This window comes from Natator depressus, chromosome 12 (genome assembly GCF_965152275.1).
Source record: "Natator depressus isolate rNatDep1 chromosome 12, rNatDep2.hap1, whole genome shotgun sequence".
Lineage (NCBI taxonomy): Eukaryota > Metazoa > Chordata > Testudines > Cheloniidae > Natator > Natator depressus.
In genome coordinates, this window is record NC_134245.1 from 31,968,982 (window position 1) to 31,983,698 (window position 14,717).

Sequence of the window (14,717 nt, forward strand, 5' to 3'; positions counted from 1 at the left end):
TTTGATTTATGTAACAAAAAAATCTACATTTGTAAGTTTCACTTTCACAATAAAGAGATTGCACTACATACTTGTATGAGGAGAACTGAAAAATACTATTTCTTTTATCATTTTTACAGTGCAAATATTTGTTATAAAATTAATATAAAGTGAGCACTGTATACTTTGTATTATGTGTTGTAATTAAAATCAATATATTTGAAAATGTAGAAAAACATCCAAAATGTTTAATAAATTTCAGTTGGTATTCTATTGTTTAACAGTGCAATTAAAACAGTGATTGATTTTTTTAATCACGATTAATTTTTTTGAGTTAATTGCATGAGTTAAATGCAATTAATCGACAGCCCGAGTAAAAATTTATGGTAGCTTAGGTACAAATTATCATTACTTGATCACATGAATAACGTGCAGTCAGAACACAGTCCAGGCCAGTAATATATATACTTGGTGCTTTAATAGGGCCAATTTCACAAAGCAAACAATTATGAGCCAAATCAGCTGTGAGGAAGAATTTAATCAAAAAAATGTGAATGATAATTGGGAATCACAATCAAGGAAGAAGACTGTATTGGTTAAAATAAATACCTGGTTTAAAGGGGAAGTAAAGGCAGCTGTAAATTTTTAAAAAAAAATAATATATAACAAATGGAAGAAAGAGGAAGTTGATAGTAATAAATATAAATCAGAAGTTAGGAATTGTAGAAAACTAACAAGGGAAACCAAAGGACACAAGGAGAAATCTATGGTTAGCAGAGTTAAGGACAATAAATACAATTTTTAAAAATAGTAGGAACAAAAAGGGATCCTGATCATGTATTGGTCAGGTAGAATGATAAATAATGAGTAAAAAGGCAGAGGTAGTCAAGAAATATTCCTGTTCTGTATTTGTGGGAAAAAATATATGAGGCAGTCTCATCATATGATGATGATGATGATATCACTTTTTCCATCCCACTAGTTACTAGTATCTCTGGGGGATGTTAAACAGAAGCTACTGAAGTTACATATTTTAAAAATCAGCAGGTCCTGATAACTTACATCCAAGAGTTTTAAAAGAGATGGGTGAGGAACCTGCTGGACCATTAATGTTGATTTTCAATAAGTTTTGGAGCACTGGGGAAGTTCCAGAAGACTGGAAGGAAGCTAATGTTGGGCCAATTTTAAAAAAAGTTAAAACGGAATGACCCAGGTAATTATAGTCTTGTTAGCTTGACATTGATCTCAGGCAAGATAATGGAGCAGCTGATACAGGATTCAATTAATAATGAACTAAAGAAAGGTAAGGCAATTAATGCAAATCAACAGGGGTTTATAGAAAATAGATCCTGTCAAACTAATTTGATATATTTTTGATGAGATTAAAAGTTTGGTAGATAAAAAGATAATATTGTTGATGTAATATACCTAGACTTCTATCAGGCATTTGACTTGGCACCACCTAATATTTTGATTAAAAAATGAGAATGACATAAAATTAACATGACACACATTAAATGGATTAAAAACTGACTGACTGATTGGTCTCAGAATGTAACTGTAATCACGGAATAATTACTGAGTGGCTCTGTTTCCAGTGGGGTCCCAAAAGGGCCGGTTGTTGGGCCTACACTATTTAACATCTCTGTCAATAGCCTGGAAATAAACATAAAATCACCACTGAAAGTTTGCAGATGACAAAAAAATTGGGGGAGTGGTAAATAATGAAGAGGACTCGTCACTGATTCAGAGCAATCTTGATCGCTTGGTAAAATGGGTGCAAGCAAATAATATGCCTTTTAATACAGCTAAATGCAAATCTAAACATCAGAGAACAAAGAATGTAGGACACATGGGGGATTCTATCCTGGGAAGCAGTGATTCTGAAAAAGATTTGTGGTGATGGTGGCTAATCAGCTGAACATGAGCTCCCAGTGTGACTTTGTGGTCAAAAGACCTAATGCAATTGTGGCATGGAATACTGTGTCCAGTTCTGGCACCCACAATTTGGGAAGGATGTTAGTAAATTGGAGAGGGTTCAGAGAAGATCCACAAGAATGACTGAAGGATTAGAAAACATGCTATGCAGTAATAAACTCAAAGAGCTCAATCTATTTAGCTTAACAAGAAGAGCAGATTAAGGGGTGACTTGATTACAGTCTATAAGTACCTACATGCGGATACATATTTAATAATGTGTTCTTCAGTCTAGCAGAGAAAGGTATAACACGATCCAATGGCTGGAAGCTGAAGTGAGATAAATTCAGACTGGAAATAAGGAGTAAATTTTTAAAGGTGAGAGTAATTCATCATGGAACAATTTACCAAGGGTGTGATGGATTCTCTACCCCTGTCAACTTTAAATCAAGATTGAAGGTTTTTTTAAAAGATCTGCTCTAGGAATTAGAGTGGGGAAATTCTATGTCCTGCGTTATACAGGAGGTCAGAGCAGATGACGACAATGATCCATTTATGAATCTATGAAGGGTAGTGTTTGCACACCACTGCTGCTGAAATGCATTCACTGGTACGCAGGGAGGAGGGTGGGATTTTTAAAGGGGGACATGGCAGTGCTGGGGTGAAGGTGCTTTGCTGAAAACTTCACGCCTGCAGCTGGGGCAGAAATATTCCCTTTATGTTTAATCAAATATTGTGAAAAATAAAATCCAGGGCTTTTTCCCTTCTCCACATTGGCCTAATGTTCCCTGAGTCCCTGCTAAATATACAACGGATCTGCTAGGCACACCTCCCCAAGAGAAGATGAGTAAAATCTGTGATGAGTGGATTTCAGGCGTGCTCCTAAACCACAAAAATAGTCTCTGTTGAATTAGAAATTTTGTTTTATCCACAATCTAACATCATAAACAGAAAAGCCTGACAAGATTATTTGCTCAGGGGAAAAAATGATTATGACTTTGTGCTGAATTAGCAGTGGGAAGTGACCATTTTTCTCTCTCTCAAGTTCACTCCTACTCGTATACATGTAGTGACTAGGTTAGATGTACATCTGTTGAGGATGGTTTAATCTGAGCTTGGCACAGGTGAGGGAGATGATGTCTTGAGGTCCCTTCCAGCCCTACATTTTTATGATTCTATGTTTTACCAATTGTAGATCTCAGAGTTTCTTAAAACAGCTAGCCAGGTGTGCAGTAAAGCATAGGCGCTGACTTCCCCTGTTTCCCATAGATGCTTGACCTCCCCTCTGCCCCCGGCCCTGCCCCCACTCCACCCCTTCCATGAGGACCCGCCCCTGCTCCACCCCCATTCCAACTCTTCCCCAAAGTCCCCACCCCAACTCTGCCCCCTCCCTGCCCCTATTCCATCTCCTTCCCCAAATCTTCACCCCGGCCCCACCTCTTCCCCTGAGGTTCCCGCTCCTCCCCCCATCCCAGAGCGTGCTAATGCCTCCAAACAGCTGTTTGGTGGTGGCTAGGCAGGAAGTCCTGGGAGGTAGGCGGAGGAGCGTGGACGCGGTGCGCTCGGGGGAGGGAGGAGGAGGTGCGGCGGGGGGTGAGGGGAGCTTGGCTGTCGGTGTCGACTAATTTTTCCCCGTGGGTGCTCCAGCCGTGGAGCACCAACAGATTCGGCGCCTATGCAGTAAAGGGAAGGCAAAACCAGTGTCAGGGTCCTAGGAAAAGCAAGACCAACCACCACTGGCTGAGAGTCCACCATTCATTTGTCACCACACCTTAGGAAGTGGTGCAGGCAATATAAATTAGACCTGCTGTAAACTAGTTTCACTCTTCTCTGAATGTTCACTTTAAGGTCTGCATTTATTTGCCTACCTTTTGGCTAATACATATGGGACCAATTCATCCCCAGGGCAAGTCCACTGAAGAAAAGGTTGTTATACCAAGGTGAAATTGGAGAAGGGGTGAATGATTTTGAGTGCCCAGTTCAGAAACCTTTAAGAGGCCTCATTGTGTGGGGGCGGGGAGCGGAGGGGAGGGTGCTGCAGACTTTCTAAAACACTGCCCCCTTTAAGGTATCTCGAATTGGGCCCTTAACAACTGAAGCTCCCAGATGCATAAGTCAATTGACTCCCATGGACTCCGTGTGAACTTATATATTCGGGGGTGGGGGGGGGGGAAAGAGAGATGAATCACTGCAGGAGTGTGACCTCTAACATTTTAGGCAACAGAAGAGTCCCAAGAAATAGCCTTTTTATATTAACCTATGCCAACCACATTTCAAATATAAAAACCTCAAAAAATACCACAGAATAAATTAAAGCCTGAGCTCATGCATCCAGAAATATAGATGATTGCTGGCATCTTCTCCTGCTGCTGACTTACTGTTTGACCTTGGGTAAGCCACTTATTTTGTGCCTCAGTTTCCCCATCCATAAAATCAGATGAAAGGCATTATAGCGGTGCAAAGCATTCTTAGTCATAACAAATGTAGATCTTGGTTCTTTCCTTTCCCCAAGAGGTGATCTATGGAAGCACTTTCTTTCTTTTAAAAAAGTGAATTGATTTTTTAAAATCTAACTTTCCAAAAGAAAATCAAAAGAAAGAATAAGGCTGGAGTTATATCTGTTCAACGGGAATCCAACATTTAAATGAGACTGCACTCACAAAAAGACAATTGTCTTACAAGGGCAATTGAAAATCAAAGTGAATGAGTATTTATAGCTACTGAGCTGCTTAAAACAACAAACTGAAACTGCAGCAGCAACCACTTCACAAAGTCATATTCTTGAAGAAGGGGGGGAAAAAAGATCAAAGATCTGCAGGCAGCCAGCTCTGCATACAAGTGGCTTTATCAGCTCTTGGCTGTGTTAAAGAGAGTCAGGCATCCTGAAAGAGAAAATATTTAATGAGGTGATGAATAACACTTCTTGGCCTTAATTATAAGGCTAGTACTAAGCAACAATAATTGCAGGATAAATCATCATCAAGAGATATTTCCAAATAAAAAAAATGCATGTCATTATCAAACAATTATTTTAAGTCTCATTTACATATAAAAAAGAATAAATGGGATATTCTTTTTTCTTCTCCCTTCCATTTGTGGGGTTGGTGGAAATTTTCAGGGTGGTGCATGGGAATTAGACGCACAACACCCAGTATTGCTAATGACAGACTAATTCTCCTCACACCATGTTGCATTCATGTCTGAGGGCAGAATTCAACCCAAGAAAAACTCAAATATCTTTCAGAATAGCAGATGTGTTAGTCTGTATTCACAAAAAGAAAAGGAGTACTTGTGGCACCTTAGAGACTAACCAATTTATTTGAGCATAAGCTTTCGTGAGCTACAGCTCACTTCATCGGATGCATTCAGTGGAAAATACAGTGGGGAGATCTATATACATAGAGAACATGAAACAATGGGTGTTACCATACACACTGTAAGGAGAGTGATCACTTAAAGTGAGATATTACCAGCAGGAGAGCGGGGGGTGGGGGTGGGACCTTTTGTAGTGATAATCAAGGTGGGCCATTTCCAGCAGTTGACAAGAACGTCTGAGGAACGGTGTGGGGTACATTGGTCAAACTGGACAGTCTCTACGTAAAAGAATAAATGGACACAATTCAAACGTCAAGAATTATAACATTCAAAAACCAGTCGGAGAAGACTTCAATCTCTTTGGTCACTCGATTACAGACCTAAAAGTTGCAATTCAACAAAAAAACTTCAAAAACAGACTACAACGAGAGACTGCTGAATTGGAATTAATTTGCAAACTGGATACAATTAACTTAGGCTTGAATAGAGACTGGGAGTGGATGAGTCATTACACAAAACTATTCCCCCTTTGATATACCACCCCAGGGTATGTTTAATAGTGGGGATGTATGGCCTAATAATATCTCTTTGCAAAAATCATCATTGGAAATAAATGGGAGAGAAGCTATATCTAAGTTAGGGAATATTAGATGTTATGGACGGTAAGGTAGATAAATACAGAAGCCCTATTGACCTCAGCAGATGAGATTTTTAAAAGCTCAGGATTACAGGGACACAAAAACCACACTCTCTCTTGCAACCAGTAGATCACTCAGAACTACAGCTGGCCAGGAAATGGTTTCCCCAGACCAGGAAATTTTACATCTTGCAAAAATTTCCAATCCCAAATTGAAAAGTCAAAATCTAGAAAATGTTAATGAACCAACAATTCCCCCCCACACTCTCAAAAAAAAAAATCAGTTTGGGTCAATCAAAATGTTTTGTTTCTGTGATTTTGAATGTTTTGTTTTGATCTTGAGTGTTTAAAGTGTATTTTTAGCTTCAATTTCAAAACAGTCTTTTTGAACTGAAAAAGCAGAATTTTTCATTTTGAAAACGTTGAAATTGTTTGCAAATTTCAACTTTTTTTCCCTAAAAATGTTTTTGAAATGAGAAATTCATCAAAAACAAAAAAATTCCCAGTTTTGCTAAATCAGAATTTTCCAGTGAAAACATGTTTGCTTTAAAAATTCCTGACCAGCTCTACCCAGAACAACCTCCTGAAGTATTCACAGCCCCAAAACTTGGCCTCCCTTAGCTGTGTATTATCCCCTTTCTTACTCTTCTCTCCTCTCTCTGACTCTACACATACATGCACACTAAGCACACGCAGCCCTTAATTTTCCATCGTGTTCCATGCTCCTTGTGCAGCCAATTACACTAGTGCAATGGGGTGTAAAACAGAGAATCAGGCCCAGGGATTGCACATATACACACACAGCGCTACACAGCAATCAGAAACTAGGGGCCTGATCCAAAGTCCAATGAAGAAAATGAAAAGACTCCAACTGACTCAATAGGCTTTAGATAAAGCCCTAGATTCTGAATGCTTAAAAGTGGAATTATTTTTAGTTACAAAACAGATTAAAATGCATTCAGTTCCACTACTTTTTTTCAGTATAAAGTTCACTGACAATGAAGCACAGTTAGTGTACTAGCCGCTGTTTCTTATAACTGAGAGCCAAGACTCTCAAAATAGAGAAAAATGCACAGTTCCTATTTCAAAAGCTCCCTCTAGCTTTCCCCAACTGTTTGTTACCAGGATTTTTCCTGATGATCTGCTAGAAAAAACAGCTTAGAGTCAAAGGTGGTCTCATCAGCCTTAGAGAAACACAAGCAGATATTGTATAACCAATTTCAAGTGGGTTTTTAATTTGTAAAAGCCACACAGTTAAGAAGACACTAAAAACCCACCCCCTTCTTTTGATTCAAGATCAAAGAGATTTTTATAAAAGTGACATAACCCTTAGATGTCCCAGAAAACCACATTTACCACTGAATTAACCAGCTTCAGTCTCCAAGCCCCTCTCTCTCTCTCTCTCTCTCTCTCTCTCTCACACACACTAGAACAGAGGGGTTGGAGAAGCTGGTTTTATTTCAATTGTGGGCACAGCTGAAAGAAACAAACACAGGTCAAGCCCCCTATAACTTAGTGCCAGCACATGATAGCCATTGTGGAGGAATAGAAGGATCTCTAAATGACAGATGTAGGATTATAGAGCCAGATCCTCAGCTGGTGTAAATCAGTGTAGTTCTATTGACTTCACTGATTTACACCAGCAAATCTGACCCAAAGGCTCCAAACTGGTAGCCTGTGGTATTGCAACAGTGGCATGCTCAGACTCTTATGAGACAAATACTCCTCTCTCTCCTTCCCCAGTGAATGGTCATAAGCTCTGGTGGCTGCATAGATGGCCTGAGAATATTGACCTGAAGAAAGGTAGAAAGAAGCAATTGGAAAAGGGGATGAGTAAAATCACACACGTTTTCAGAAACTGGAGCCTTTGTCCAATCTGTGTGCATGTACACTTGTGTTTTCAGGGACAAAGCTGGGATTTTGTGAGCACAGTGGGCCAGACCAGTGCCTATCTGGCCACATACATGCATAAAATCTCTTATTTACATGTGCCTATACAGCAGTGTATAGACAAAGTTGGTGAGTCATTGCATGTGCAATGGTGCGTGTGGACTTGGTTTGCAAGAATGAAATCCAAAACATTTAGGACCCTGATCAGCCCCCTCTAGCAAAAATGTGGGAAGCAGCACAATGCCCCCAAATTTATTCCCAAATAATAAAATGTACTACACCCCAAATTGATGCACATTTTCAATGGGACCATGTAGTTTTCAGTGAGAGTGGATGTCCCAGAAGCAGCTGCACTCACACCTCTGAGTGACCCATTCCTCATGAGATTGCCTGTTTGGCCCAAACATGAATGTGATATGGCTGTGAAAAAAGCTAATGCGGTCTTGGGATGCATCAGGAGAGGTATTTCCAGTAGGGATAAGGAGGTTTTAGTACCGTTATACAAGGCACTTGTGAGACCTCACCTGGAATACTGTGTGCAGTTCTGGTCCCCCATGTTTAAGAAGGATGAATTCAAACTGGAACAGGTACAGAGAAGGGCTACTAGGATGATCCAAGGAATGGAAAACTTGTCTTATGAAAGGAGACTCAAGGAGATTGGCTTGTTTAGCCTAACCAAAAGAAGGTTGAGGGGAGATATGATTGCTCTCTATAAATATATCAGAGGGATAAATACCGGAGAGGGAGGGGAATTATTTAAGCTCAGTACCAATGTGGACACAAGAACAAATGGATATAAACTGGCCAGCAGGAAATTTAGACTAGAAATTAGACAAAGGTTTCTAACCATCAGAGGAGTGAAGTTTTGGAACAGCTTCCAAGGGAAGCAGTGGGGGCAAAAAATCTATCTGGCTTTAAGATTAAACTCGATAAGTTTATGGAGGAGATGGTATGATGGGATAACATGGTTTTGGTAATTAAATATTCATGGTAAATAGGCCCAATGGCCTGTGATGGGATTTTAGATGGGGTGGGATCCGAGTTACCCAGGAAAGAATTTTTTGTAGTATCTGGCTGATGAATCTTGCCCATATGCTCAGGGTTTAGCTGATCGCCATATTTGGGGTCGGGAAGGAATTTTCCTCCAGGGCATATTGGAAGAGGCCCTGGAGGTTTTTCGCCTTCCTCTGTAGCATGGGGCACGGGTCACTTGCTGGAGGATTCTCTGCTCCTTGAAGTCTTTGAACTACGATTTGAGGACTTCAATAGCACAGATATAGGTGTGAGGTTTTTTCCAGGAGTGGTGGGTGAAATTCTGTGGCCTGCGTTGTGCAGGAGGTCAGACTAGATGATCATAATGGTCCCTTCTGACCTAAATATCTATGAATCTATGAAGATGCACATGAGCAATGACAACTGAGAGCATCAACAAGAGACAGTGGAAAGACATTAAAAATGTGAAAGAAGGGAAAGTAATGGGAATGCACTTCAGAATCCCCTCAGACATAGCACATGACACTGGAGGTAAATCAGAGTTATATGAGCGGGCTTGCTCACTAGTCTCAGATGTGAATAGGTACTCACACTGATGCTTTTGTAAGGTATTGGCTTTGGGTATGCATGTGGATGCATGTGAGTGAATGACAGAGAGCAGTCAAGTTGCGGCTGGCCCAAATTGGATCAAAGCCCTCCTCCTGATGACACAATAGAAATTCTCTTTTTCTTCAAGCAGTAGAGACCTGTGGTTTTGGAGTTGAAGTGCCAAGGTGTAATCCTACTTCTGTAGGTGTGTGTGTATCCACCCAGCATGTAGGATTCCAGCAATCTATTCTATGTCCTTATATGACCCTTATGTGAGTATGGGTGTCTGTTTTCTGAAGCACATACATTCATTGCTCTAGATGCTGCATTGAATAGTGCTGCACAGATCTAGCCAAATTTTCAAGAGTCAGTCCAAGTACACACACCTGGACATTCCGGGTGGAAACACCAGAGCATGTGCTAATATGTCCATGCTCTGATCTAACACTCACAAGAGTGCAGGTGTTAACATTTGTATCCAAAAACCCACTACAGCTTTAACTAGCTCACTTTGTGAAGTGACATTTAGAAAGCAGCTTGCTGACTAAGAGATTTGGCCTTGACCAGGCCTACTTATTGGAAGGCCATTTGCATTTTTCTGATGGAGTGCTCAAAAATGAGCAAGTAAGAAACTCACTGTATCAGTTCCTTGCTCATGGAAGATGGGAATGTGGTGGCATACTAGGTTACCTACTTAACCCACAGTTAGGAGTTGAAGGTGTTGGAATGAATCTCAGGACAGGAGCTAGTGAAGGAGGAGAGCCTGTCATAAATGGTCTGGCTTCCACACACTGAGTGATAGTGGCAGTATTCATGCCCTCTTCAAAACTATCACCTTTGGTGGGAGTGGGTTATAGCGACAGTGAGATCCAGCACAGCTGGTTGAACATTAGAATTTCCATCCTGCAAGAAATTCCAATACTTCAAAATTTGTTTCCATCCTGAATCTCCAACAGTGAACCACAGTCATGTGTCTCCCATCATGCACCACATTCATTTAATCATCGGGAATACTTAAGTGCTTCATGGGTGATAGAGTCCATGCAGGGACCTAGTCTGCTAAGGGGAACAGAGGCAAGAGGCACCAGAGCAGCTCAGGCAATGCAGATTAACATGAAACAGACCTGAAACGAAACATTTTGATTTGGTTCAATAAACCTGCCCCCAAATGAAACATTTCATTTCAGTTTTTCTAGTAGACGATCAAGGAAATGTTTTGATTTTGTGCAAACCGCATTTTCTCTTGAAAAACCATTTCTACAGAAAATTCACAACCGGCTCTGGTGTCCAGCCTACCAAAGTCCAGGGAATGGGCTAGACTAGTGAAGTCCTTAAACACAAAAGAAAAATCAAATAGCTTTTCTTTCTAGTACCTAATCTATATATTTCAACCCAACCCAACTCCCAGTGAAGTCAATAAAATGACTCTTCTCTGGCGGAAAGGCATCAAGCCCTATCTGACAAGAAAAATATGCATAAACTTGGTGTTTCTACAAAATAAATCATCTGACTCCTTCCTTTACTATTATCATCCCTACTGACTCTTCCAATTATTTTATAGCTCTTGTGAGTTACACAGATGATATATTATAACTTCATCCTATTTCTACAGGTATTCTCAGGAAACTGCAATGTCTCGGCATTAAAACAAAGCACTGCATGTTATGCAATAAAACAGAAGTTTATAATGAAGTTAAAAATTGGGAGCTTTATGAGAAAGTTAAAATTGTCAGAGAAGGGTGCAGAAAGATTTATTGCATTAACAGGGTGCCCTAAAATGAAAAGATTAAATAAAAAAAAAAAGCAAAGTCTTTTATAAACCGAAGCAAATGTAGAGGCAATGTCACAGCTATTCGGCCACAAATTAGACCCATCGTTTTTGCTTTGCAGGGCCTGTCTTGCCCATGATTTTTTTCTGCACAGGAATGGATGCAACAGAATAAAGAGAACAGGGGACTAGGCCAAAAAAAGAGATGGGGAGCACATTCCTGAAGGAGTATAAAGGGATGTACAGGGTGTCCATGTTAGGTGTGGCAGTGATATCCCTTGAGATCACCAATCCCAGACTGTATAAGGTGTGCATGAGCACGTATACACTGCAATCTGTGCAGCACAAGGGGTATACCCACAAGACTATAACGGTGCTCGCATGACAAGTGCAGATACAGCAATGTGGGCTTCAGGAGGTTTGAACAAGCATGACAGGGAGCCCAGGCAGGACTCGCAATGACACCATGGATTGCAGTGTAGACGTACCCAAAGGCACACCAAACAAGGTTCTCTTTAGAGTTAGGTTACTTTTTTCCCTACAGAAAATCTTCACTCTTCTTCCCTTTTAGTGGAGTTATACTTAGGGTGACCATATTTCCCAAAGAGTGCATGGGGCAAGCCCGAGGACCTTCCCCGTGCACAGGGCTGGCTTGAGGCCCCCCTCTCCCTGTGTAGGGCTGGCTTCGCCGCATGTCCACCCACTGCCTGCCTCCTGCAGTAGGCTGGGGCTGGCGTCGATGCTCGCTGGAGCCCTGCCCGCGCCCCGCTCAAACTCTGCATCCCATCCCCCTGCGTGGGCTGGCATTGCCCTTACCCACTTTTGCCAAAAAAAAGGGATCTGTCCTGTTTGCTCTTGCCAACTAATCAAGTTGGCAAGAGCAAATGGGACAAATGCCCACTTTTGCCAAAAGAGTCAGGTCAGGGCTTAAAAAAGGGACTGTCTCAGCCAAAACGGGACATATGGTCACCCTACTTTAATTGGGTTCAGCCTATGTGGGTGCCAGTGTGTGCACACACACATTGGAACCCAGTAGCAGGGTGTCAACAGCAAATGCAAAGAGCACATTTTCAGTAACGTACACAGACCTGAAACCAGACTAGCGGGGGTCAAGGAAATCCGAGCATGCTGCCAATGTCGCTTTGCCGTAGCATTGTCCGTTATCTCACTTAAATGTTTGATTCAGCCACCCTCATATGCCCCATTGATTTGAATGGGATTACTTGCAGAGTAAATTCCTACTCAAGAGGAGTAATGATGGCAGACCCTGTGAGATGCTGAGTACCCTCAATTCCCATCCAAGGGTTCTCACTTAGCACCCTGGGAGGGGTGCAAGGCCAGTTTGCATCTATTTATGTTGCTATTATTATTAATAAAGAAAATCAGCAAAAGCTCTGACAGAAATAAACAATCAGAAAAGAACTCCTTCCTCTAAATTCAAAAGACTTGACAAGTATCTACCATGGGAAGGCAATATACCAGATCCTCAGAAGATGTAAATCGAAGTCAATGGAGCTTCACCAATTCACACGGGCTGAAGATATGGCCAATATAGAGACGTAACCCCTCCCCCCCCCAATTCCACAAATGCTTTCTGATTCAAAGTGACTAGTGTTTCCCTTTAAACAATTACATTCTCCAGCACACTCCTAACATGGGTCTTCTAGGGAACATTCTCATCTAGGAACATTTATTGTGTCTGTATGTTTCCATTTTCCTTGAGATTTCAAAAGAGTTGGGACACTTAACTTAGAATATTGTTAGTTAATTGTTGGCTAGAAAAGACCCATTCTGAGCAAGGGAACCGTTCTGGGAGGACTTAGTGTATTTGAATTATTTAGACCCCTGCCGTTAATGTGACAGGATTGTTTCTCTCTTGCAGTAGCCTGCTGCTACAAGAATTAAAACTGTCGGGGCACGCGAAAGCCTAGGCTAGGCCTTAGTAATGAGCTTGATCAGTCAATAAATGATTTTATACTGCAAATTAAACCGTACATGTGTTTTGGGTGGTAAACATTTAGAGAATAAAGTTATCTAGCTAAAGAGGAGGGCTGGGTGGGAAATAAATGTAACGCAAATGTCAATCCTTTATATCAGCAGCATGGTAGGATTTTGTAGAAAGTTTATTGCCACTGTCTTCTTTATTCTGTCTACCTCTGCAAACAACAAGGGAACACTATTTCCACTGTATTTACACATGCATTGGGTGGAGGTGCATTTGGGCTGCTGGATTTTGTGTTGGACAGAATTCCACAGACACATTTGGCTCTAGAGCTCGAACATCTAACAGCCTTATGTTGAAAGCACCAGCAGAGAGAAGTGTTCTAGAGTTGTGTTTGTAATAATAGATGAAAGCACCAAGTTTCAGTAGGCAGTGTGGTTCAGTGGGTAGGGTGGTAGGCTTGTGGCCTCGGTTCCATTTCTGGCTTTAGTCCCTTCCTCAAAGAACTTCACTATCTAATGTAAATGATTTGGGGCTCTGGTTGCATCTCTCCATGTGTCCTGCTATCATAGCTGCAATCAGCACAGACACTCAAAGTGGACACCCCTCTTACAAACAGAAGACTGCATCCAGCAGGATGACCCTTCCATTCTGCAATTTACTTTTTCCTTTTTGCCCACCCCAGCCCCAGATCTGTTAACCTACCCGTTATGCTCCAAGAGCCATCTTTTTTCTAGGGAAGGGCTGGGATGTTTATCATCTTGGCAGGGGCATTTATTACCAAGATTAAAATTTTCCACGGAAAAATTCATTTTTCCTCAAAAAGTCACTTTTCGTTGAGAAAATGCTCCTATGGGAAAAAAAACAACAAAAACTCCAGCAGCTCTGTAAAGAATCCATGGCATTCCGTCCAAAGCTAGGAGTGTTAACCCAAAGTCCTTGTCAAATTCCAACTCCAGGAGCAATATTTATTCTGCCATTTCAGTTGCATGCATTATTTTTCTATATGTTCTGACAAAGAAAGTTTGCTCAAACCCCCAATAGAGTCCAGCAGAGCAATGATTTTAATTATGTATTTATGCATTCATTAATTTTAAAGCTTTTAATCATCTAGCTAATAGGCACCCCTCCCATGCTCTGAGCAGCCTTACAACTTCTAATATTTACAATCTAATTAAAAAGTCATCTCAATATTGTGTTGTGTAGATGTACACTATTAAAATGTACCTATTTCACACAACCCTATAGTGTTCATTAGATTAATATAAATATTTTAACAGAGCACAATCACCAAAAAGTAACACTGAGTTTCCAGATTTATATCTATAGTTTGAACAAGGAAGTAATTTGCTTTTGGTCAGTTCATTGGTATTTTTCTTCTTTTCACTATAGTTAGAAAATTGGTGGGTAGTGGAGGGAGAGTGGTGTTGCCTAGTGTACATATTGACTGGATATCAAGAGACATGGGTTCTATTCCTGGCTCTTCCACTGGATTGCTGGGTGACCTTGAGCAAGTCACATTGCTTCTCTGTACCTTGGTTTCCCCATCTATGACCTCTTTTGCAAAGCATTTTGAGACCTACTGATGAGAAGCACTCGCTATGGTTATTATTTCATGAAAATTTCATATCCAAGCCTCCTTTGTTTGGAATTTCAGTAATTTTGAATAGCAGATTAATATTTTTTCA

The 14,717-nt window shown here is 40.8% G+C and overlaps 1 long non-coding RNA gene across 2 annotated transcripts in view; it reads left to right on the plus strand.

Moving 5' to 3' along the window:
• LOC141996879 (uncharacterized) overlaps positions 1-14,717 on the plus strand; it is a 43,349-nt gene that overhangs the window by 15,154 nt on the left and 13,478 nt on the right. The window contains exon 1 of one of the 2 annotated variants that reach the window (XR_012641640.1): positions 2,216-2,274. The exons of the other annotated variant lie outside the window; for it this stretch is intronic. This is a non-coding gene — a long non-coding RNA (uncharacterized LOC141996879). Of the gene's footprint in view, positions 1-2,215; positions 2,275-14,717 lie in introns of those variants that run through there. 2 annotated transcript variants of the gene reach the window in all.